The 25,499-nt window shown below is 40.9% G+C and overlaps 1 long non-coding RNA gene across 1 annotated transcript in view; it reads right to left on the minus strand.

The window, feature by feature from the left end:
• Window positions 1-3,491: 3,491 nt before the first annotated feature.
• The window catches only part of LOC119804706, a 32,261-nt gene continuing 10,253 nt past the window's right edge, over window positions 3,492-25,499 (minus strand). The window contains exons 2-3 of the long non-coding RNA XR_005283835.1: window positions 18,038-18,189; window positions 3,492-5,450 (exon numbers count right to left, since the gene is read on the minus strand). This is a non-coding gene — a long non-coding RNA (uncharacterized LOC119804706). The remainder of the gene's footprint in view (window positions 5,451-18,037; window positions 18,190-25,499) is intronic.

The following is a 25,499-nucleotide window of genomic DNA, read 5'->3' on the forward strand; positions in this document are numbered from 1 at the left end:
GCTGGGAGACTGTAACCTCCAGGATTGTCACAGCCCCAGGGTGGGTCTACAGGATGCCTGTCACATAAGCTCCAAGGTCTTAGACATTAGAGGCTGATACAGACAAACTCATGGCTAGTCATGTCAGGCAAACTTGTCATTAACTTCTTAATAACTATATATTACCATGCCAGAGGAGACAACTCTTGTATCCGAATTTTAGTATGTTTCAAAGTGTACTAGCATGCTCTCATAGAAAGAACCAGTGAATGGTAAGTGTAGTGGGGTGGCTGGCCTACTGGACTGTTTTCTAGCTGTGTATCATTGCACACAATGTGCCCTTTGCCTGAATTACACCCTTATTCCCCTTACCAACCAACTGGAATGCTCCTATTCCTCATTTAAGGTTCAGTTCATATGCCACCTCTTCCAAGAAACTTCCGTGGTCTCCCGAGTTGGGCTGAGTATTCTGTAGCAATTCTTCTACTGTGTTAATCACTGTTACCATATTGTCTACCTGAAATTAGGGTCATATCTTATCCCTCTCAGCGTTGTCAGTGTAGAGCAGGAGGCCTAACATGTAGTAGGTGGTCAGACATTTTGTACAACTACTCATCTAATTGGATGGTTAAACCCAGTGCTGATGGATGCAGAACTGATATTGGCCTGGAGAGGGTGGTCTCTAAAGGCAAGCCACATGGCTGTGTATATTCTCATTTTGATAAAGCTGGTGGTGACAGAAGTGTGTGCATGAGTGTGTGGGGATAAAGGTTGGTGGCTGTTAGACAACAGGATTAGTACCCAAAGAGCCATGCACATGCAGAAACACTGGAGTCAGCCTTGTACCCCAGGGGGTCAGGAGAAAAGTCATGACTACAACTTCAGAGCCTGCTGCTACCTTGACACAGGGAAGGGGAGTCCTTTCAATCTACAAATTGCCGTCTGTAGTGTTTACCTACAGAATGGTACTTACTATGTACCAGACACTGTGCACTATCCTCTTCCTCTCAAGTACCACTGATAAAGTCCAATGGGAGTGATCTGCTTGACCTGAGAACCAAGAAACAGTTCCTCCCAAGGCAAGAGAAGGGAAAAGACGCTACCTAGCCGGGAGAGCCGGGCTTTGTTTGCACAAAGTAACAGGGGATGACAATGTAAGTTTGAGGTTGGTTAACAACGAACTAGCCCCGCTTTTAGAAGATAGCATAGACTCAGTCACAAAGAACACAGGGCTTTGTATGATCCTGCCATTTGTGAACTTGCTACTCCAGATAACCTAGGACTTGTCCTCAATGTGTCTTTTGACCCACCGCGCTGTGAATAATGGCATTTGTGGTCCCTAGCGTGCCAATAAAGAAAGGCCTTCATGCTGACCCCACTTCTCTGAGGATTTCTGTTTATATGTTTCATACTAAATAATAAACCCAGCCACTCACTCATTTTATTCCACAAATATTTTATTTAATGCTCACTGAATATTATTATACACTGTTCTTGACACTGGGGATACAGCAGTAAACCACACCAAAAAACTCTGCTTTGAGGAGCTTACAGTCTATTTGGTAGACACAAACACTAACTACAACAAATAAATATAAAATATATCAAGTAGCGATCACTGCTTTGTAGAGGATATAACATAAAATAGGATAAGACACAACGTGGAGAGTGATAGGGCCATTTTATATATGTTGGTTAGGAAATACTTCTCAAAGGGAAGTAACATTTGAACATAATGGAAATACTTGATCAAGTCATCACATTATTTGGAAGGAAGGGTGTCCCAGGTAGTGACAACAGCAAATACAAAGGTCCTGATTGGAAGGCCCCTAGCATGCTTGAGGAATAGGAGAAAGGCCAGTATAGCTAGAGCAGAGTGGGACTGAGAGCAATGAGATGGGGAGGGGACGGAACCAGACTGTGAGGAATGTCTGGGCCATGGAGATGAGATGACTCTGGCTTTTGTACTGAGGGAAACTGGGTACCATGGGAGAATTCTAAGCAGAACAGAGGCATGATTCTTCTAAGAAGAATTTTTAATTCTTGTAGAATTACGAAGAATTAGTAACGGGTGCTACAACACTAGGAAAAGAAAACAAATTACTAGAACACTGGCTTTTAGGAAAGCAAAAAGCTGTGCAATAAGATGATGTAATCAGTGCGCTGTGCACTTCAGATGTGAGCAGCATTTATAATGTCATACTCATGCACAAAAGCAGTCTGACAACAAGAAAATTATACTTAAAGACAGACGTACGTAATCACAAAGATGAGCAAGGAACAAGAGACTTAATTGGGGATAGCTAGACAGATGAGAAAGTAAATGAACCTTTTACAAAGGAAAAGACAAATTTTTAAATAGAAAAACTCAATGGAAAAAAGGAGAAGGCAGATTAAAAATAACTGAAAAGAGAATAAACTAAAACATATAACCAATGAAATTTCCCCAAATGAAGTACAATGAGCTAGAAAATATCAAAGGGTTATTATGAGTTATGAAAAAACAGAATTAAGAGGCACACAATAAGAATAATTGGATTCTGAGAAAATAAAAACCCAGAAAGAATCTAACAGTTGAGAATTTTCCAGATATTATAAAAAACACATGCTTCTACTAAGCCATTAAACACGTTTTCAAAGCAGAATAAATAAAAAAGAAACAGGTCTAAACACGTTAGAATGAAACCACAGTACTCCCCGAACACCCCGCTCAAAAAACAAATGGAACCTAACCACAGTTAGACTCATGGCGCTTTTGAAAGGCAACAAGGCATACATCTCACAGGCAAAGAGAAGAGATATGTGTATTTTAAAGGTGAGAAAACTCTTCTAAAGATAAAGCTTTTTCACATAACAAAGACTGGCGAGTTTAATACCAAGAAATCTAAACTAAAGGATAAACACTGTTTTCACAATGAGAGAAAATGATGCCGTTAATGGGGTCTTAGATGCAAGAATGTATGCATGTAAACCAGAACAAATAACACTGAAAATAATACTGATAATATGTAATTATGAGATTACAAAGAAAACAAGGAATATATTTACATAGTTGCAAACAAAATCAAATGGTCAGGAGAGGAATGACTAAAATTGCTAATTTCTAAGCTTCTCACACTCTTCAAGATACACTGAAAATATTGTTTAAACGTTGCAAGTTAAACACACATGCTAGAATTTCAAGGAAACCAAAGAATAGAAAAACACATCCTAGAAGGAACTAAAAAACTAGAAGGAACTAAAAAAGCAGGTGAGAAAAGAGAAAACTGAACATACAAAAAGCAGTGGAAAACCAAAATAACAAAGTGATACTAGAAACGTCCAAACATCCTGCAGCAAATGTAAACCAAACTTGCCAACTTTTAAAGGCAGAGGTCATTAGTTAAGCTTTTTTCGAGACAGGGTCTCACTGTGTAGCCCTGGCTGGCCTGAAACTCACTCTGTAGACCAGGCTGTCCTCAAATACACAGAGATCCGCCTGCCTCAGCCTCCCAAGTGCTGGGATTAAAGGTGTGCGCCACCACACCCAGCCTTAGATTAGATTTTTAAAAAATGTCCAGCCATATGCTGTTTTCAATAAATATAAATTAAAACACAAAGGTGTAAAAAATTCTTAAAAGTAAAAAGATAGAAAATTATGCCACACAAACCCTAACAAGAATAAAAGCTTGTGCTGTTACATCAATACAAGATAATCTAGCAGAATTCCTCTATTATCAGAAATAGAGAGGATATTACACATTTACCAGAAATATAACAATTCTTAATTTATGTTAAAAAAGGAAACTATAAGAAGAAAACAGGTAATTCCAGTGTCAGAGTTTTAAAATTACTGGTAGTTCATAACAAAAACAATCAGTTTACATAAATACAACTTGAATAAGATCGTTGCTAATAGTCACATGTAGATCTGTATATTCAATTAGAGGACACACATTCTTAAAGAGCACATAGGAAACATTAATAATTATCAATCATGTACTAAGCAATAGAACAAGTCTCAATAAATTTCAGTTATCACATAAACCACATCATCTGAACATTAATTAAGATAGATTTCTATAATAGAACAACCTTAAAAATCCCCCAAACATCTGGGAACTTAAACATACCTCTGTATAATTCACGAGTCAAATAAGCAATGATAATAGATATGCTGAAGCTCCTGGAACTGAACAGTAATGAAATTACTACAATATATCATTATGTAAGAAAGTAAGAAAGTAGCACTAGCAGGAAAATTGTAGCTTTTAAATATATAAATTAGAAAACAAGAAAGGCTGAAAGCTAGGCTCAGCGCCTCATGCCTGTAATCCCTGCACTGGGGAGGCTAGGGAAGAGATTATCATGAATCTGAGGTTAGCTTAGGCTATAGAGTGAGATCCTGTCTCAAAGAAAAACAAACATCAAAAACAAGCAAACAGAAAAAGAAAAAAAAATACTGAAAATGAATGAGCTCAATATACAATTTAAGAAGTCAGAAAAACAACAGTAGAATAAATCCAAAAAATGTGGAAGGAAGAAGGTCAAAAAAGATAAGCGCAGACATTAAAGAAATAGAGAACAAAGACACAATAGAGAGGAGCAACAAAGCCAAAAGCTGGTTCTTCGTAAAGACTAATAAAAGAGACAAACCTCTGCCGAGATTGATCAGGAAAAAAAGGGAGAAGGCACAAATAACCAGTATCAGCAAGGAAAAAGGCGACATGGTTATAGATTATATGTAGCAGAGAATTTCAAAGTGGAACTTTAGGCCAGAGAATTTAGAAACACAAACAAACTGGACCAATTCCTAGGAAACTATATCTAAAATGACATCCACAAGAGACAAAAATAAATTATCAGTAGTACTATAACTACTGAAGGGACTGAAGCGATATTTAAAACCCTTCTTGCCAAAAAGATAAAAATAAAAACAACAATAGTCCACAGCGTTTTCCAGTTGGGATGTGGATTAGAGGCAGGAGAAGAGATACTGATCTCTGCAGCCCCAGAGGTGTAGGACTCCAGGCAGTGCAGAGCCTATGAAGATTGCCTCTTTCTAGCCTTCTCTGGAGGGATCTCTAGAGTGGCCCTTAGTGACGTGGGGCCTGACGAATCTCTGTAGTGGCTGCGGGTGCTGGGCACAGATTCAGCACTCAGTGACTGTTCTGTGGTAAAGGCGCTAAGCAAGGCCAATGAGGCTCACTGCCATCTGGACAGCCTCTTCAGTAACCAGCTTCTGTGGTCTTCTGCTCACTGAGGATAAAGGGCTTGGCGCGCAGTCGGAGGAGTCCTTGTTCCAGTTTCCCAAGTCGTAACTGGTTGGGATGGGGTTGGGTGCTGGGAAGCCAAGCAGGGGCTTCTGGAGGGTGTAGCTCCAGGCAGAAACCCTGAAACTCTGTCTTCCTGAATATCAGATACTCCTGATGAGCCCTTTTAATGACGTCCAAGCTAGACGCAGGGTGATGGATCTAACAATGGTGGATGTTCTGCAAATAAGAGCTTCATCATTATTATGAAATAGTTAATGGAAAAGAGATAAAATGGATTTGAAATCTACTCATATTATCATGCAAATTTCAACAATATATTTGTCGGTGAAACAAAAGAAAAACTTGCATTATTTTAGCTGTTCAACATCTTTGAACAATTTAAGAACTGGTTTTAGGTATTTTATCACCTACTCATATTACAAGTTTCTGTTCTTGGTGAGTGACTGTTATGAACCTGATAGACACATTATTACAAAGTCTTGCTTAAGATTTGTGCAGACCCATTTCAAATACACAGTGTCACACGAACGCATGCTGGGAAAGCACATTTCAAATTTCTCATTTAAAACACTGAAAAGGGGAGCTGCAGAAATGGCCTAGCTGTTAAGAATATTTGCTGCTCTTGCAGAGGACCTGGGTTCTGTTACCAGTACCTGCATGACAGCTAAAACCGTAACTCCAGTTCCAGAGGATCCAACAAACACCCTCTTCTGGTCTCTCCAGGCACTAAGCATGCATATGGTGCACAGACATAGATGCATAAATCTTTAATTAATTTTTTATGTTCACTAGTGTTTTGCATGTATATGCACCATGTGCATGCTCGGTGCCTGGAGAGGCCAGAAGAGGGAGTTGAAGGTCTGAAACTAGAGTTAAAGGTGGTTGTGAGTCAGTCACCATGTGGCTGCTGGGACTTGAACCTGAATCCTCTGGAAGAGCAACAGTGCTCTTAACCACCGACCCATCGCTCCAACCCCCATGCATAAATAGTTTTTAAAAATGCAAAATTGTTTCTAGCAGGAGAAAAGTCTATAAATTTAATTGTGCTACATTATCAGACTACTGGAGACAAAATATATTCATTCTAAGAAACAGAAAAGGCATTTGATAAAAAAAAAGTCCAATACCCTTTCATGGTTTAAAACAATAAAAACTTCTTAGTATATAGAGAAATAGGATGAAATTTGCTTAACCTGATGAAACCTGTAGAAATCAGATGAGAAATACTGTTCTAAATAAAGAAAACTTAATGTTGTTTCCTCGAAAATACACAATTGAGGAGTGGCCCTTATAACCTTTCTATTCAAAATTATGCTAGATGTCCTGGATATCTCATTAAAACAAGAAAAATATATTAAAGGCACAAAAATTTAAAAGGAAAAAAGCCTTTCATTATTTATACTTAACAAGGTTGTCAATACATAAAACACAAGACATCTTAAAGGGAACTAGGCGTTTTTGGAGAAACAGCTGGTTTAAGGACTGCCTTGGAAAATAACAAGACGACTCTGGAGTATTTTGTAGTACCAGAGAGCAAAGAAGCCCTTAAAAACCAAGAATGGGGGGGGGGGGCTGGAGAGATGGCTCAGAGGTTAAGAGCATTGCCTGCTCTTCCAAAGGTCCTGAGTTCAATTCCTGGCAACCACATGGTGGCTCACAACCATCTGTAATGAGGTCTGGTGCCCTCTTCTGGCCTGCAGACATACACACAGACAGAATATTGTATACATAATAAATAAATAAATATTTTTTTTAAAAAAAAAAACCAAGAATGGGTTAAGTTCAAGGTCCTCCCAACTCCCCCTAAGTCCAGGAAGGTGAGCAACCAAACTGACAAGGCTCACAGTGAGGAGAAGGAGTGGGGGTATGGGTAGAAGGGAGGGGAGGGGAGGGGAAGGAGGAGATGGAAATTTTTAATAAAAAAATGAGGGAAAAAAAAGAATAGAGGGCTGGGACCAGGGGGGTGGTTTGGTTCTCAGCACCCCTGTCACTGACAACTATCTATAATTCCAGCTCTAGGAGATTTGATCTGATGCCTCTTCTGACTTCTGACACAAATGATGCACATATATACACTCAGGCATGCACATTCAATCAAATAAAAAGTATATTTTTAATGAAAAAAAAAAACCCAAGAATGGGGGTCTGGAGAGATGGTTCAGTGGTTCAGAGTGCTTACTGTTTTTGCAAAGGACTCAAATTCAAATCCCAGCACCTATATAAGGTGGCTCATAACAGCCTGTGACTTCAGTTCCAGGGGATCCAGCACCCTATATTCTGGTCTCCATGGACACCTCTACACTTGTGGTGTATATGCACACAGACACATTTATAAGTATAAATAGGCAATAAGAAGGAGAGCATGACAAGGGGACACAGAAGCCAATCTGTAAGTGTTGTCAGGGAGCAAAGATGAAAAAATTTGAGCAACATACCAAAGAACAAAGAATTGGATTTATAACTCAAATTATAAACAAATATGCATAATCTCATGTGGATATAAATAAGTGGCAGAATAATAAAAGATAAGACATACATCATTACAGAAGAATTCCAAGAGACACATACATAGATAAGATATACCCTCTTCTAGGGGCTGGAGCTCAATTGTTCCTACTCTCCTTGAGGGTGGAATAGATTCCTCCAAAGAACAGAATATTAAAAGTGAAAAGAGGGCTGGAGAGATGGCTCAGAGGTTAAGAGAACTGACTGCTGTTCCGGAGGTCCTGAGTTCAATTCCCAGCAACCATATGATGACACACACCCATCTATAATGAGATCCGGTGCCCAGAACACTATACACATAATAAATAAATTTTTTAAAAAAAGTGAAAAGAAACAGCAAGTTTCCCATGCAGAAACACTGCAAAAACTACCTTAACCAAGGGATTATAGCTCACATCACCAGGGATGCCATGTAGATACCAACAGATCAGAGTTATCCAAGAGACCCCACAAACAATGTAGGCTATTGTCATTGCCCTTGGCTACCTCCCAGAGGTTGAAGCTAAGTTGCTACTGCTAAAGACACCTATGCTTTGTTTGGACATAGGGTGTTTGTGATCTGAGCTGGATCTGACCCGAAGGCCTCCTTCCTAGTGACCAGCTTCCTTTAGGACTGGAAGTGCTGTGCAAACTTCCAAGGGGGGGGGGAAGCAATCAATAGTCCTATCCAGGTGCTGGGCCTATGACACACAACACTGGCATCATGACAAGACAGCCCTAACGGTGCCACAGTGGCACTCATGATCTTGGTGGTAACCAATGGCTGTCTCGTTGGACTTAAGACTCACTCAACAGAGGGAAATTTTGTTTGTGGGGTCTCTTGGATAACTCTGATCTGTTGGTATCTACATGGCATCCCTGGTGATGTGAGCTATAATCCCTTGGTTAAGGTAGTTTTTGTTGTGTTTCTGCATGGGAAACTTGCTGTTTCTTTTCACTTTTTTTTTAAAAAATTATTTATTATGTGTATAGTGTTCTGGGCACCAGATCTCATTATAGATGGGTGTGTGTCATCATATGGTTGCTGGGAATTGAACTCAGGACCTCCGGAACAGCAGAGGGAAATCTTGCCTGATACTGAACACTTACCCCAGTTTCTGGAGTCAGTGAGGCCATGGATCTTACAAGAAAACCTTGTACCACGACTTTACTAAACCAGCCCAATTCCTAACCTCATTCTAAATACTTAGCCTTTTACCCACAGATAATTTTAGCTCTCACACCTCATCAAAGAAACTTCTCTTTGCAATACATGGAGAGCACCTGCAGAATTCCACAAGTGGTCAGAATACAAAATGAAAACAAACAACAACAAACAAACAAACAAACAAAACTGATCATGGGGTGCCCAGCCCCAATAGATACATTTACAACACAACTTGTGCATCACGGGTTCAGGGAACACCATGGCAGAAAAATTCTAAGAGCCAAGTAGCAGGAAATCTGCTGTGAGATTGTGTCACTTAGAAGTCATATGGAAGCTTCACCCACAAAGTCTCACTAACATGGCTGCCTAAATAAGACCTAAACAAGCACAACACCAACAGCCATGTTAGCACGGAAGGGGAAAATCATACAGGGCCCCATCTCTTTACAACTACAGTGACTAAGAAATGCTGAGAGCTGGAGAACATAATCTTCCCCAGGGATGAGCCCCCTCATTGGTTAGCCAATACCAATTGGTCAGCCTTGAAATCATATACATACAAGTAATGCTAAATAAACTGAGCAAGTTGTACTCGTGTATTTATGCATGTGTGTGTGTGTGTGTGTGTGTGTGTGTGTGTGTGTGTGTGTGTGTGTGTAATGATAACAAAGAAAAGGAGGCCACTAACTTGAGAGGGAGCAATGGTGGGAGGGGTTAAAAGGAGGAAAGGGAAAGGGGAATGATGTAGTTTAATTTCAAAACATATCCCTCAGGGCAGGGAACCCTTACTGCTCTTCGGACAGGAGAAGGAGGGGGAGTGGAGGGGGGAGGGGGAGGTAAATGGGAGGAGGGGAGGAGGCAGAAATTTTTAATAATATAAAAAAATAAAGCTATCAAACATGAAAAAAAAATCATTGAAAAAAAAAGGGGATCAATAGAGGAACTGTCTTAGGCCAGAGAACACTGCAGAGATGTTATAACTAAATATAAGGTAGTATTCTGAACTGGACAATACTAGGGAAACTGAAAAATTCTTGTGAAAGTCTTTTATCTAGTTAATAGGGGTATATTGATGTTGCTTTTTTGGTTATGAAAAACATACCACAGTAAGGTATAGGAAGCAGCTACAGGAACACTTTGCTTACTAACTTCACTAACTTTTCTGTGCAACTTGCATTACTACAAAATGTAAATGTAGACATGGAGAATATAGTACTGGTAAATTCCAGTACTTGGGAGGGGAGGTTAAAGGCAAATGGATCCCAGTTTGAGGTCAGCTTGGGTTTTATAGCAAATTCCAGGCCAACCTGGACTGTATGAGTAAGACTTTCTCCCAAAACTGTAACAACAATAGCAGCAACAACCATAATAGTTTATAGTGTGAGTGGTTAGACTAGCAATAAAAACCCATTTCATTTTTATATATCTAAAAATGGATTAAAAAATATACTAGGGGAAAAATAGCCTTTGAGTTGGCGGAATAGCTAGGTAGTAAGGCACGAGGTTTTGGATTTAATACCTAATACCACGAGAATAAAAAAAATCCCACCTATTATAGCAGACAAATCCACAAGATATGAAGGGGGTATATCTCATACAACATACAAAAGGCTTTATATAAAAATCCTAACACATCTACAGCCCTACCACCCTTAACATCTTGTTGGATGTCAGAAGCTAAGGATGGGTTGGGCTTGGTTAGTACTTGGATGGCAAACTGCCTGGGAATAATACTGGGTGCTGTAGGCTTAATACAATTCTTTTAAAAAATCATAACACTTAGACAAAAAAATGCAAGAATTTATTTAAAATAAAAGGACATACCACATTTATAGCTAATAAAACTCAATTTCATAAGCATCAATTAATTCAAACTGATTTATATAGTCACTTTAATTCCCAAAACCTTATAAAATGTAACAAATGGATTTGGAAGTGTATTTAAAATATATAAAAAAAAGAATATCTAAAGAAGGCTGGGCATGGCTGTACACATCTTTAATTCCAACACTTGAGAGGCAGAGGCAGGTGGATTTCTGTAAGTTTGAGGCCAGCCTGGTCTATATAATGAATGTCAGGTCAACCAGGGACACATAAGTGAGAGCCTGCCTCAAATAAAAATAAAAATAAAGTAAGAAGAATATCTGGGCAAAAAAAAAAGCTTGGAAGATTTTTGCTTTATTAAATACCAATATTTACTAGGAAACAAAATAATGTAGGGAGTGTAATAGTTGTTTAGGGACAAAAGGTTAATCAATAGCAAAGAGAGTCTATAATCAGACCTATGCAGATAACGTGTGGCTAATATTGTTAACTTTACTAGATTGAATAATTTCTAGTCTAGAACATTAGTGAGGTACATCTCTTGGCTGTGATTATAAGGGTGACTCCAGAGATGTTTAACTGAGAAGGAAAGACCCATCCCGAACGGGAATGGCACTGTCCATGGCTGGGGTCTAGAAAGAAGGGAGAAAGAAGCTAACAGAATGCTGACATTCCCTTTTTTTGTTCCCTAATCCGCTGAGATGTGAGCAAACAGCCTCCAGCTCACAGGATGAACTGCATCCCCAACCTGTGAGCTAAAACAAATCTTTCATCCCTTAAGTTGCTTTTTGCCATGCATTTGAGCACAGCAATGAGACAGTATACTAATCTAGGAGCTTTGATGTTGTTGAGTGGTTATACTAGCAATAAAAATCCATTTCATTTTTATATATCTAAAAATGGATTAAAAAATATACTAGGGGAAAAATATCCTTTGAGTTGGCGGAATAGCTAGGTAGTAAGGCATGAGGTTTTGGATTTAATACCTAATACCACGAAACTGGTTTCTGACTTTATACCACACAAAAATCAATTCCAGTTGGGTCAGAGACTGAAATACAAAAGGCAAGCTTTTTTTTAAAAAAAATATTTATTTGTTTGTTTGTTTGTTTATTATGTATACAATATTCTGTCTGTATGTATGCCTGCACGCCAGAAGAGGGCACCAGACCCCATTAGAGATGGTTGTGAGCCACCATGTGGTTGCTGGGAATCGAACTCAGGACCTTTGGAAGAGCAGGCAATGCTCTTAACCTCTGAGCCATCTCTCCAGCCCCCAAAAGGCAAACTTTTATTAGAAAAATTATACTATACTATAGCCACACTGATGAATATCTTGCATATAATCACAGAACCTTCATCTAGCGATGGATGGAGATAGAGATAGAGACCCACATTGGAGCACTGGACTGAGCTCCCAAGGTCCAAATGAGGAACAGAAGCAGAGAGAACATGACCAAGGAAGTCAGGACCGCGAGGGGTGCATCCACCCACTGAGACAATGGGACTGATCTAATGGGAGCTCACCAAGGCCAGCTGGACTGGGACTGATGGAGCATGTGATCAAACCGGACTCTGAACGTGGCTGACAAGGAGGGCTGACTGAGAAGCCAAGGACAATGGCACTGGGTTTTGATTCTACTGCATGTACTGGCTTTGTGGGAACCTAGTCTGTTTGGATCCTCACCTTCCTAGACCTTGATGGAGGGGGGAGGACCTTGGATTTCCCACAGGACAGGGAACCCTTACTGCTCCTTGGACTGGAGAGGGAGGGGGAGGGGAAATGGGGGGAGGGAAAGAGAAATGGGAGGAAGAGAGGAGGTGAAAAATTTGTAAAAATTATATAATTTAATAAAAAAAGAAAAATTATAGATATATATTTGATCATGGACCAATGAACTCTAGAAAATTGCTGGCTATACCAGAGAAAAGACTGATTCATTCAACTCCTTAGAAAAAATGTTGGGGCTGGGAGTAGAGTACTTGCCTGGTGAGGATATAGAGCTCTGGCCTCACTCAGCATTACAGGGGAAAAAAATCTGCTCATGGAAAGACGCAATAAAGCAAAAAGCCACAAATGGAGAGTATGCTGACTAGTTTTATGTCAACCTGGCACAGACTAAAGTCTTTTGAGAGATGGGATCCTCAATTGAGAAAATGTCTTCATAAGCTCAGGCTGCAGGCAAGTCTGTAGGACATTTTCTTAATGTGTGATTTATGGGGGAGGGCCTAGCCGTGGGCCTAAGTTATATAAGAAAGTAAGCTGAGCAAGCCAGGGGAAGCAAGCAAGTAAGCAGCACCCCTCCAGGGCCTCTGCACCAGTTCCTGCCTCCAGGATCCTGCCCTGCTTGAGTTTCTGTCCTGGTTTCCTTCAGCGATGGACTACAATGTAGAAGTGTAAGCCAAATAAACTCTTTGCTCCCCAATTTGCTTTTGGTCATGGTGTTTCACTGCAGCAATAGTAATTAACCAAGACAGAGAGAAAAGATCTGACACACAACCAGGCATATTATGAGAATCCAAAACAAAAGAATTCCTACAAATTAACAAAAATTATTTTCAAGATTCAAATGTATGAAAAATATTAGTAGCTCTTTAGCAAAAGAGGAAGCCTGATCAACAACCAGGAAAAGATGATCAGCTATACTGATGATAAGTAGGATGCTGAGTCTATATTAAAATATTATTTTACACTATATTGACAAAAATAGGTGGGATTATATCAAGTAAATGAGGGTATGGGTCAACAGAATCTTTCATTCCGTTGTATCATCTTTTAGAATATGGTTCGACAGAATCCTGTGAGGCTAAACTTTCATGTATCTTATTAGCCAGCAACTCTACTCCTAGGTATATATCTTATTCCTAGGTATATGGGAAGCAGAGACATGCTCAAGAACATTTAAGCAGTGATGTTCATAAGAGCAAAAAGCTGAAAGGATCCAAATGTCCATCAACAGAAACATGGATTCTTTGTTTTATGATCACCTGAAATGTTACACATCATTGATCATGAACTACAACCACACAGAACAAAAGATGTGACTCAGAAATATAATATTGATAAAAAGTAAGTTACAGGAAACCATATATGATATCCTTCTGTAGCTATTTCATTGGAATTGAAACACTCTCTGGAAAAGAGAAGGCAGATGTTTAAGACTCAAAAGAGATTTCCAAGGCCCAGCAAGTTCACAGGATCTCTTAGCAAGTTTGTAAAAGCAGTAAGAAATTAATGGGGAGTGGAGACTCAGTGGGAGACTCATACAGGACAGGCAAGGAGCCCCCAGGATGAAGCTCTTGTGAGTTATCCTTCATGCTGGGGTGGGCATTTCCGCGATGGAGCTTGTCTTTAATCTCCTATTCTCTTACAAGTAGCTACAATGCACTCATTGGTTTCTGTGGTAGTTAATACTGTCAACCTGACAGGATCTAGAATAGTGAAGAACGAGCCTTCAAGGATGTCTGTGAGGGATTATCTAGATTAGGATAACTGGGGTGGAAAGCTTTGTCCAAAATGTGTGTGGTACCGTTCTACACACTGGGGTCCTAGGCTGAACAGAAAGGAGACTGTAAGCTGAGTGCATGCATCATCACTGCTTCTGACTGTGAAGATAATGTGGACAACTGCCTCAAGCGCCTGCTGCCATGGCCTTCCCACCACAACGGACTGTACCCGCCAACTCCAAGTTGAAACAAACCCTTCCTACTATTGAAGAGGGGCAGAGAGATTGTAAGAACCAGAGGTCAGGGAGCATCAGGTCAAACAGTGTCTTCGGGATACCACAGGACTGTGGCCTCGTAAAGTCACAGCAGCGGTGGTGGCCCGCATAGAATCACGGCAGTCAACATTCCAGCAAGGAAGGCTCAAGGGCCCCCACATCTAATGCACTCCAAGTTGGATGGGGATGGGAAAAGTTAGCAAGAGGAGTGGTGAGTGAAAATGACTGAAATGTATTGTATGTGAGGCAGGTGTGGTTGACCCCAGCACGCAGGAAGCAGCAGCAGGCGGCTCTCTGTGAGGTCCAGGTCAGCCTAGTCTACCTGGTGAGTTTCACACCAGACAAGGCTACATGAGATCCTTCCTCACAAAAAGAAAAAAAAAAGTAAGAAAAGTGATGGAGGAGGGTCATCTGTCTATGTGTTACTTTTATTGGTTAATAAAGAAACTGCCTTGGCCCTTTAATAGGACAGAAAATTAGGTAGGCGGAGTAGGCAGAACAGAATTGTGGGAGAGAGAAGAGTCAGGCAGACGCCTCAGGCAGACGCCATAGCTCTCTCCGAGATGGATGCAGGCTAAGATCCTTCCTGGTAAGACACCACCCTGTGGTGCTACAGATTACTAAATATGGGTTAAAGCAAGATATAAAAATTAGCCAATAAGAGGCTAAAACTTATGTGCCAGACAATGTTTAAAAAAATACAGTTTCCGTGTAATTATTTTGGGTAAAGCTAGCCGGGTGGCGGGACGCAGCCCGCTGCTCCTTCAACAGAGTGGCGCCCAACAGAAAAGAGAAGAAGCAACCCCCAACCATTGTATGTATGTATGAAATACTAAACAAATTAGTAAGAATACTATATTTCACAGAAATAAACCTTTCCATGGGTTGCTTCATTGTAGCAACATCATAACTAACAGAAAACTGGTAGCAAGAAATCAGTGAGGCCACTGTCCATTCTGACCTGGCGGCAGAATGTGTTTGAAAGAGTCATTCACATGATTTTGTTTTGAAGGCGTGAAAGATGCAGGATTAAGGGGGGGGGGGGTCATGGAGTCTTGCACTGTGGTTCCAGACAGCCTTGAGGCCAGACAATGTATGGCAGGGTTCGAGTCCCTGAAAGACCTGAGGCCACTGTGTAAAGCTGTGAAGGTGAAGCCTAAGTTGTGAGGATGCCAGAATTGTGGAGATGGTAGAACCACGGCAGGTCTGCAGGCATAGAGATAAGTCACTCCAAGAGGGCACCGCAGGAAGCAGAGATGGAGGGGTGGGGCTACTCAAGCCCTTTTGAGCCCAGATAATTTTATCATGAGTTCCAAATGCCCCAACACAGAACTGCAGGAGTTTGTGTTTTCCATACTGAATTTTATTTTTACTTTGGTCAAAGTATTTCTTGCTATGCCTCCACTATATGTATTAGAGATTTTATATATATAAAATTTCTGAAGGTTTTATCAAATAGCCTTGGTTTTATTTCTCTCTTCCCTTTTTCTGTATTCTCATTCTCCCTAGTTCAAGGGCCCCCTCCCCATTTCATTTCACCTATATCCTGCTATTCCCCACACATCCCCCACCCCCATGGCTTCTCAGTTTCTTTGGTTATTTCATGTTGTCTACTCACATCTGAACATCTGGAGTTAGGAACACCAGATACGAGAGTTGTGACAACTGGCATTTATCTTCGTGGGTCTGGCCTACCTCACTCAATATAACATTTCAAGTTCTATCCATTTACCTGAAAATTTCATGATTTAATTTTTCTGGACACAATGTAGAGATCAAGGGATTATAGGAACCCCACGACAATGAATAAGAAGACATCCTCAACTCAACTCCTGCAGCTAAGGTTCAGGGAACATTACAGAAGAGGGGGCAAACAGATTGTAAGAGCCAGGTGATCAGTAAGTCTGTTGTGAGACTTTGTCTCTTAAAAATGGCTGAATAGCCAGATGGTGGTGGCGCATGCCTTTAATCCCAGCACTCAGGAGGCAGAGGCAGGTGGATCTCTGTGAGTTCAGGGTTAGACTGGTCTACAAAACAAGTTCCAGGACAGCCAGGGCTGTTACACAGAGAAACCCTGTCTCAAAAACCAAAACCAAACAAACAAAATGGCTGTCTAAACAAGACCTGATCAATGACAATATTAATAGCCAGCCACACTAACAGGGAAAGGGGTAAAACCTCATAGTCTCACTCCTAGACAAAGAACTACAGGGAACTAATGACTGCTGGGAGACAGAAAAACAGCCTCTCTCAAGGATGGGCCCCTCTCTATAGAATACAAAGTGGTCAGTCCTGAAACAGCTACACACAGAGAGACACATAGAAAAATGAACCCAGAGGGTTGTATTTGTACATATATGTATATTATAATAATAAAGAAAAAGAGGTCATCAATTTGAGAGGAAAGTGGTGTGGGGGGGAAGCGAGGAAAGAGAAAAGAGAAAAGGAAGGGGGAAAATGATGTAATTATACTTTAATTAAAAATATATTAAAATTTAAAAGTTAAAAAAAAGGAAAAGAAGAAAAGCAGGCTGAGCAAGCTATGGAGAACAAGCCATTAGGTAGCATTCCTCCATGGCCTCTGGTTTAATTTCTGCTTCCAGGTTCCTGCTCTGAGTTCTGTCCTAACTTCCCTTCATGATAAACCGTAAGCTGTAATATGAAACAAACCTCTTCCTTCCCAAGTTGTTTTTGGTAATGGTGTTTGCCACAGCAATAGAAAGCAAATGAAGACAAATGACAGGCTCTACTCAAAGTGCGCATCAAAACACCCCTTTCCTCCCTTAGGTGGCTTTGTCAAAGCAAGGAGAGAAGCAGCTAGAGACCATCAAGCTAGACTTGGGTGGAATAGTTTTAGTCCATTGTCAGTGTCCTATCTGGGGTGAAGAGACGTTTGCTCATGTCTTTCCAAAAAAAAAAGTCACACAAGTATGATACTATTTTCCAAAAGCTTACAACCAAGCCAACATGCAATGTATTAGTTAAATAGTTTCACAAATTTGAAAAAAAAAATCCACATGTCCAAAACAGCAGGATAATGTGAAACACAAATTTAGGGGTAGCAACCTGTTTTTTTAAGGTGTGCCTAACTGCTAGCTGGTTTAGTATTTTTTAAAATTTTATGTGCATTGGGTTTTGCCTGCATGTTTGTCTGTGTAGGGGTATCAGATCCCCTGGAACTAGAGTTACAGGCAGGTGTGAGCTGCCATGTGGCTATTGGGAATTGAACCCGGGTCCTCTGGAAGGGCAGCCAGAGCTCTTAACTACTGAGTCATCTCTCCAACCCCAGTGGCAACTTGTTTTTAAGAAAAGGTCTCACTATGTAGTCCTGGTTGGCCTGAAACTCACAGAGATCCCCCATGTCTGCCTTTCCAGTGCTGGGATTAAAGACAAGTACCATCATGCCTGGCTAGGAGTGGTGATTTTGATGGGGCAGACAGGCAGGGACATGGGACACATAGATAGATACTATCATTAATGCTGCTCTTACACGGAGTGGTAGGTTCTTGAGTTTTCAATAAATTATCTTTATAACCCATCTGTATAATATAGATTCTTTTTTCATTTATTGAACATAATTTAAAAGGTATTTTTAAAAGATTTACCTTTGGGGCTGGAGAGATGGCTCAGCAGTTAACAGTTCATCCTGTTCTTCCACAGGACCCAACTTCAGTTACCAGCAACCTTGCTTGGTTCACAATTGCCTGTAGCTCCAGCTCCAGGAGGATCCAACGCCTTCTTCTGGCTTCCACAAAACCTGTACTCAGAAGCACAAACCCACATCGAGAAACACACACATACACATAAATAAACAAATAAGTATTTATCTTTAGTTTTATTTATGTGTATGTGTGCATGTCTGTGAGTGTATGCCATGTGTGTTTAGGTGTTTGCAGAGGGCAGAAGAGAGCACTAGACTCTGTCCTGGTTATTTTTCTATCAATTTGACACAAGTTAGAGTCATCTGGGAAGAGGGAACCTCAACTGAGAAAATGCTCCCACCGGACTGGCCTATGGGCAAGCCTGTGAAGTAATTTTCCTGACTAATGATCAATGTGGGAGGGCCCAGATCACTGTGGGCATTTTAGGGCTGGTGGTCCCTGGGTGGTGTTGGCACATGCCTTTAATCCCAGAACTTGGGAGGCAGAGGCAGGCAGATTTCTGAGTTCGAGGCCAGTCTGGTCTACAGAGTGAGTTCCAGGACAGCCAGGGCTACACAGAGAAATCCTGTCTTGAAAAACAAACAAACAAGCAAACAAGCAAACAAACAAAGAGCTTAGAAAATTGTGACGAGCAAGCCAGTAAGCAGCACTCCTCTAGGGCCTCTGCATCAGCTCCTGGCTCTAGGTTCCTGTCCTGACTTCCTTCAGTGATAGAGTATAATCTGAGATTTCTAAAATGTAAAAATAATTTTTTATTCCCCAACTTGCTTTTGACTAGTGTTTTATCGTTGCAATAGAAACCCTGACTAAGACATAACCCCTAGAGCTGGAGTTATTGGTGGTTGTGAATTGCCTGATGAAGGTGCTGGGAACTGAACTCAACTTCTCTTCAAGATCACCAAAGGCTCTTAACTACCGAACCATCTCTTCAGTCCCATATCTAACATATGATACCTTCTTTTGGGCTCCACAGGCACCAGCACTCCTGTGTATACACCCACACAGAGAGCTACACATATAATTTAAAATATAAAAATCATTCTTAAAAACACCTGAGCGCTAGGGCTAACCATCTGCCTATCATGTATAAGGCCCTGGATTCCATCACCAGCACCCACATATACTCACATCTATACCCACACCCACCTGCACGCACAAATGCACCCACACCTCCAAAACACTTATTTTTAAAATGGGAGAATTAGGAAATACACAGAATGGTCGAGAAAGGACTTTAATGAACTCACTCCCCCCCCACACACACTAAAAAAATGGGCAAACCAATCAAATCATTTCAAAACTGTGGCAATTAACCATAGTCATACAATGAAGTGAAAATGATCCAAGAGACTTGATGCTGTGAATATGTTTTATTACCAGTGGTTAATAAAGAAGCTGCTTTGGCCTATGGCAGGGCAGAATATTAATAAGGTAGGAAATCCAAGCAGCAATAGAGGAAGAAAGAAGGAAGAGTTAGGCAGATGCCATGTAGCCATCCAAGAAGCAAGATACGAGGTAACAAACCACAAACTTCATGGTAAAAAACACAATAATAGAAATGGATTAATTTAAGATGTAAGAGGTAGCTAAGAATAGGCCTAAGCCATTGGTCAAACAGTGTTGTAATTAATATAGTTTCTGTGGGATTATTCGGGTCTGGGGGGCTGGGAAACAAAAGTGCAGTCTCCATTTACAGAGACTACTGACTCTTGAAGAAACAGTAGGGTTTATAGCACTGTCATTGTGGCTATTCCCTTTGTGAACTTTCTACCGGTCTCAAAGGTGACCAAGTTCTAGACGATGTCTTTTACCACCTTGGGAATTTAAAGGGATAAAATGGGTAGATGAGCCGGGCGGTGGTGGCGCACGCCTTTAATCCCAGCACTCGGGAGGCAGAGGCAGGCGGATCTCTGTGAGTTCGAGGCCAGCCTGGTCTACAAGAGCTAGCTCCAGGACAGGCTCTAAAAGCTGCAGAGAAACCCTGTCTCGAAAAACCAAAAAAAAAAAAAATGGGTAGATGAGGCTAGCCTCACCTCTGCCTCCAGAGTGCCAGGATTAAAAGTCATCAGACCTGACATGAAAAGAAAACTTTAGACTGATACAACCAGAACTTTGAAGAGCTCTGATATATTACTAAGGATTTTATGGGCTGTAGGCAAGGCCATGTGTATGCACAGGAAAATAGGCAAAGACTAAAGTCACTCATTTCTGTCTAAGTGTGAAGGCCCTGTGCAACCAGAAAATGAAAACTTAGGTGGTCTCGTAAACTCTCTGAAATATGTAGGTATGTTTTCATACACAGATCTTCACAACAAAAGTGAAAAATATACAGATAAATATTTAAGATTTTTCTCAGCAATCATTGGCTGATTACAAAACTTATTCACCTAGGCCTGATCCTTAGTAATCCATGCTTAAAAATAAAAACAAGAACTGAAAGTATGTTGAAAGAAAACTCAGGAGCCACATAATACAATACAGAAAATACAGAATCCATAGAATTAGTATCCAGAATTTAATAAATACATAGCAACAACCAAGAATACTCACATATAACAGCAGTAACAAAAACCAAAACAAAACAGTCTGAACAAAATCTAGAGAATCCAGGGGACTGGATAGATGGCCCAGAGGTTAAGAGCACCAGCTGCTCTTCCAGAGGTCTTGAGTTCAATTCCCAGCAACCACACGGTGGTTCACAACCATCTATAATGAGATCTGGTGCCCTCTTCTGGCATGTACATGTTAGCAGAACATTGTATGCATAATAAATAACTAAGTCTTTAAAAATATTAAAAAAATCTAGAGAATCCAGATGTCACCAAGATGGCAGAGTGCGACTTTCTATCATTTGTCTTCCCTTACATGAAACCACTATTATTCATGTTAAGGAAAGCAGGCGGCAGGCTCCAGTACCTGGCGTAGAGAATAAGAAGACACACTGAAGACATGCAGAAAGGCCAGTTCTGTATCACAGCGTTCATTCATCCCCCAAACACAGCCGATAGCCTTGTTCTGGATACCCAAACTGAGCTGATTCCAGTAAAGTCCAGCTCTGGGCATCTACCACAGTCGATGACTCTAGGTCAGTACCTGATGATAGCATCAAGGCCCATCCTGGCGCCATATTCCCCAAAGCTTCAGGCTACTTGTTCCTGATAGGTTCGGAACCAACCCAATACTAGAACTCAAGTGGTCACAGGTACCAGAATGGCCAAAGACTCAAACCTGTCCAAGTACCAGGCCAGACCTCACATGCTTAGTTTACTTCATAGTTACTCATGCCCCAGTGACACTGGGTCCCGCACTTCAGGTCCACCCTAGCAGTGGGCCAGCCTTTGTAGCCTCAGGCCTGCCTCATCCTAAGGTTAGCCCTTTTGACTGTAGTTACCAAGCTGGGGCCACAGACACATGTTCTAGGCCTGCTTAGTGATAGGTTGGCCCCTATATCTCTACATTCTATAAGACCCATAGTCTAGGCTATTCTAACAGAATGAAGGTGGAAGTATATCCATGCAGACTTCAATGCTAGGCTGAGCCCCGGAGATCTATGCCCTATACTTGCCTAGTACCAGTCCTACCCAGGATCTAAGTCAGCCCCCAAGGTTTCAGGCTCCTAAGTCTTCTTCAGCATAGACAGGATCATGCTTACCCCAGCAGGCAGTAGTACCTGGCCAGTCTCTGTAGATGCAAGCTTTAGGTCTTATAGATCCAGAATCTAGATCCCTAGCCCCACAGATTCAGATCGCAAGACTGTTCCTGTGCTATGCCAGATCTCACTGATGAGATTTAGGCACATGCTAACAGACCATACACCGTCCAAAATCCTGGCTGGCTTCTGCAGACCCAAGCTCAAGGCTCACCCTAGTACCCAGTAGACTCTGTAAACCTAGACCTCAAGCTCCTATTTGAGGAAACCCATGGATATAAGCTCTAAGCCTACAGCTTCAGACCCAATCAACAGGTCAGTGCTCTTGCATCCAAGGTTCTAGACTTAATAACACAGACCCAGGCATGAGGTTCACCTTAGTAACCCAGGTATCAGGAACAAACTTTGCCACACTAAGCTTGTCCAATAAACATACTGACCAGGAATGCACTGCCACAGAAAAAGCCACTTTGGAACGATGGAAATAAGACCCTACTTCTTCAAATGTACAGACACAAAACCATAGTCACAGGGCTCAAGAACAATCAGAGAAACACAGTGGTATAGTAGTCAAGGAAAGCACCAGCAACCAATTGTAAAGAAGAGATTTAGGACTATCTGAAAAGGGTTCAATATAATTATTGAAAAGCTCATTGACAGCCAATGATAATAGAGAGGAAAACAATTCAGTGTTAGCAAGCCAACACTAAGTGACCAAAAGGAAAAATTAACAAAGCCACAGAAATTATTCTTTTTTTAAAAAAAATTTACTTATTATGTATACAATATTCTATCTGCATGTATGCCTTCAGGTCAGAAGTGGGCACCAGACCTCATTACAGATGGCTGTGAGCCACCAGGTGGTTGCCAGGAATTGAACTCAGGACCTTTGGAAGAGCAGGCAATGCCCTTAACCGCCGAGCCATCTCTCCAACCCCCAGAAATTATTCTTAAAAAATCAAACAAAAATTCTGGAGTGGAAAAATGCAATCACTAAAGTTTATAATACAGAGAATCAAAAGAATCCAAAAGAGGAAATAATCCGTGAACCCAAAGGCACTCTATTTGAAAATATATAGTCAGAGTAGAATAAAAGAATGAAAATGAAGAAGCTTATGGGACAACATCAAAAGGACATAAGTACATGACAGAGAAGAGAAAGACAAAGGGACAAAGAACTGAAAGAAAGAATAGAAAATGCTTTGACTTTTTACAAAAGATATAATTATCTAAGTATGGGAAAGTCCAAGAGAGTCAATCAGATCCAATGCAAAGAGGACTTGAGAAAGACAGAGTTAATCATCAGAAACCAAGAACAAAGGATTCTAAAAGTGTCAAAAAAAAAGCAACACACAGAGAGCTGTAATAAGGGTGGCATCAGATTCGTCAGCAGGAAAGAAAGAGGGTCACTAGTCAGTCTGCTAAAGTCAACCAAACCAAGCCTTCCCAATCCAGAAGATTGTACTTGGCAAAGTTGTTCTTCACAGATGGAGAGATATAAGACTTCCCCAGACAAACAAAAGCAGAGGAAGTTAGTCATCCATAACTGTCTTTTAAGAAATGCTAAAGGGAGTTCTTTAATCTTTTACCTTTACTATATTAAGAGACAAAATGTTAAAAGAATAGTGCAACAATTTAACAAACACGCAATACAAAAATGTAGGCTGTGACATCAAAAATTGAGACGTAGTGAGAATGAAATGTAAGCATAGTTACCTAATCCAATCAAAGCTGCTATCAGCTTAAATTAGCCTTGATGGGGTCAAGACACAAGAAACCCCGCAGAATCAGCTAACCTGGGCTCATAGGGGCTCACAGAGACTGAAGTGACAACCAGGGAGCCTGCACGGGACTGACCGAGGCACTCTGCATGTATATTAAAGTTGTGTAGCTTAGTCCTCTTGTGGGACTCCTAACAGTGGGAGCAGGGGCTGCCTCTGACACAAGGGCCTGCTTTTGGGAGCCTTTCCTCCTATGGGATTGCCTTGTCTAGCCTTAACGAGAGGAGAGGTTCCTAGTCTCACTTGATGTCCTATGGCTGGCTGGCATCCATGGGAGCTCTGCCCTTTTCTGAAGGGAAATAGAGGAGGAAGAATGAATGGATGGCGGGAGTGAAGAGGGGCCGAAGGAGGAGAGACTGCAGTGGGGGTGTAATATGTGAGAGAAGAATAAATTTTAAAAAGTAAAAAGAACCACATGAGTTACAAAAAAAAACCCTCTTATAATTAACTTGAGTTTAAGTAGATTAAAGTCTCCAATCAAAAGGCTAACTGGAGTAACAAAACTATACCCAGTTATGAGCTGCTTATAAGATGTTCAATCTTTAAGGACACACATGGACTGAACGTGAAATGACAGAAATGGAAACTGAACGAGAGCAGGGCTAGCTCTACATATTTAAATAAATTAGACTTTTAAAACTATTGCCAGACAGAAGATCAATGAAAAATCATCAACCCTGGGGCTGGAGAGACGACTCGGGGTCTTAAGTACTTAATGCACTTGCAGAAAACTTGGGTGCAGCTCCAAGCACTCACAAAGAATTCTGAAAAGTGGAAAATATTTCTTTTCCCCATAAGGGATTGTTAACAAATTAAACTGGGAAATAGGAGGCAGTATTTAATGAGGTTGGATGTTTCAGAGCAAATCTAAGTTTCTGTAGCTCTGTATGCACAGCGAATTAAATACCACTTAGTGCTAGTCTTGGGAATACTTGTTGCTTGAGAGAAAGGAATGGAGTTTTAGTTAAATTATCTTCATACTTTGCATTTTGCCACTACAAATGGTGACATCTGACCACTTAAATCCTTTCATTTCCATTGGCTGGGACTTGACATTTTAGAAATGGAAGGGTTTGCTTTGTTTCCCCATTAGATAGCACCCCACATCACTGTCCGCTTTAGCAACGATGTGCTGGCAGAGAGGCGGGTGGGGGGTAGAGGGTAATAAATTATCTCTCTCTCTCTCTCTCTCTCTCTCTCTCTCTCTCTCTCTCTCTCTCTCTCTCTGTGTGTGTGTGTGTGTGTGAGCATTCACGTGCGCACCACGGTATGCATGTGGAGGTCAGCGGACAGCTCTGTTGAGTCCTTTTCTCCTTCCACCTTTATGTAGGTTCTAGGAATCAAACTCAGGTCACCTGGGGCAATTGTCTTGACTCACGACGCATCTTGCTGGGCCTTATTTATTTTTTAGGTAGAAGGTAATTTCAAAGGTCTATATGTGGACCCTTTTGCAGTGCTTGGAACAGAACTTGCAGCTCAGGACTGCCAGGCGAGTGCTGAATCGCGTCACCGCTGACCTGTATCCCTAGTCCTGAAAGTATAATTAATGTTAAAAACCTCATACTTGAAAGAAGCCTCAATGATCAGTGGCTTTACAATGGAAAGTTAAGAGCAAACCTGGAAAGTACAGACATCAATCAGTGTTTGTTTCATGGGAGTAGCTTGCTGCCAATTATTTTCATTTTGCATGTAGTTCTTTAATAGTTTACTGCCACTTTACACTCTATTAAGTGTGTTGTTTATATTATATAGCTATCATATTAATTATATCAGTTCCGTTTTGTCTTTTTAAACTTTTCATTCAAGAACATACACTGTAAGAAGCATTATCCAGGAGGAGGAGATCTGGGGGAGCAGGGAGGAGTGGAAGGAGGGACACCGTGACTGGGATGTACTATATAAGAGAAGAAGAAAGATAAAGAAGCACATCCCCATCCTCTTTCTTCATTCTGATTAGTCTGAAAGTTTTTCGGGA

Source organism: Arvicola amphibius, chromosome X, assembly GCF_903992535.2.
Source record: "Arvicola amphibius chromosome X, mArvAmp1.2, whole genome shotgun sequence".
Lineage (NCBI taxonomy): Eukaryota > Metazoa > Chordata > Mammalia > Rodentia > Cricetidae > Arvicola > Arvicola amphibius.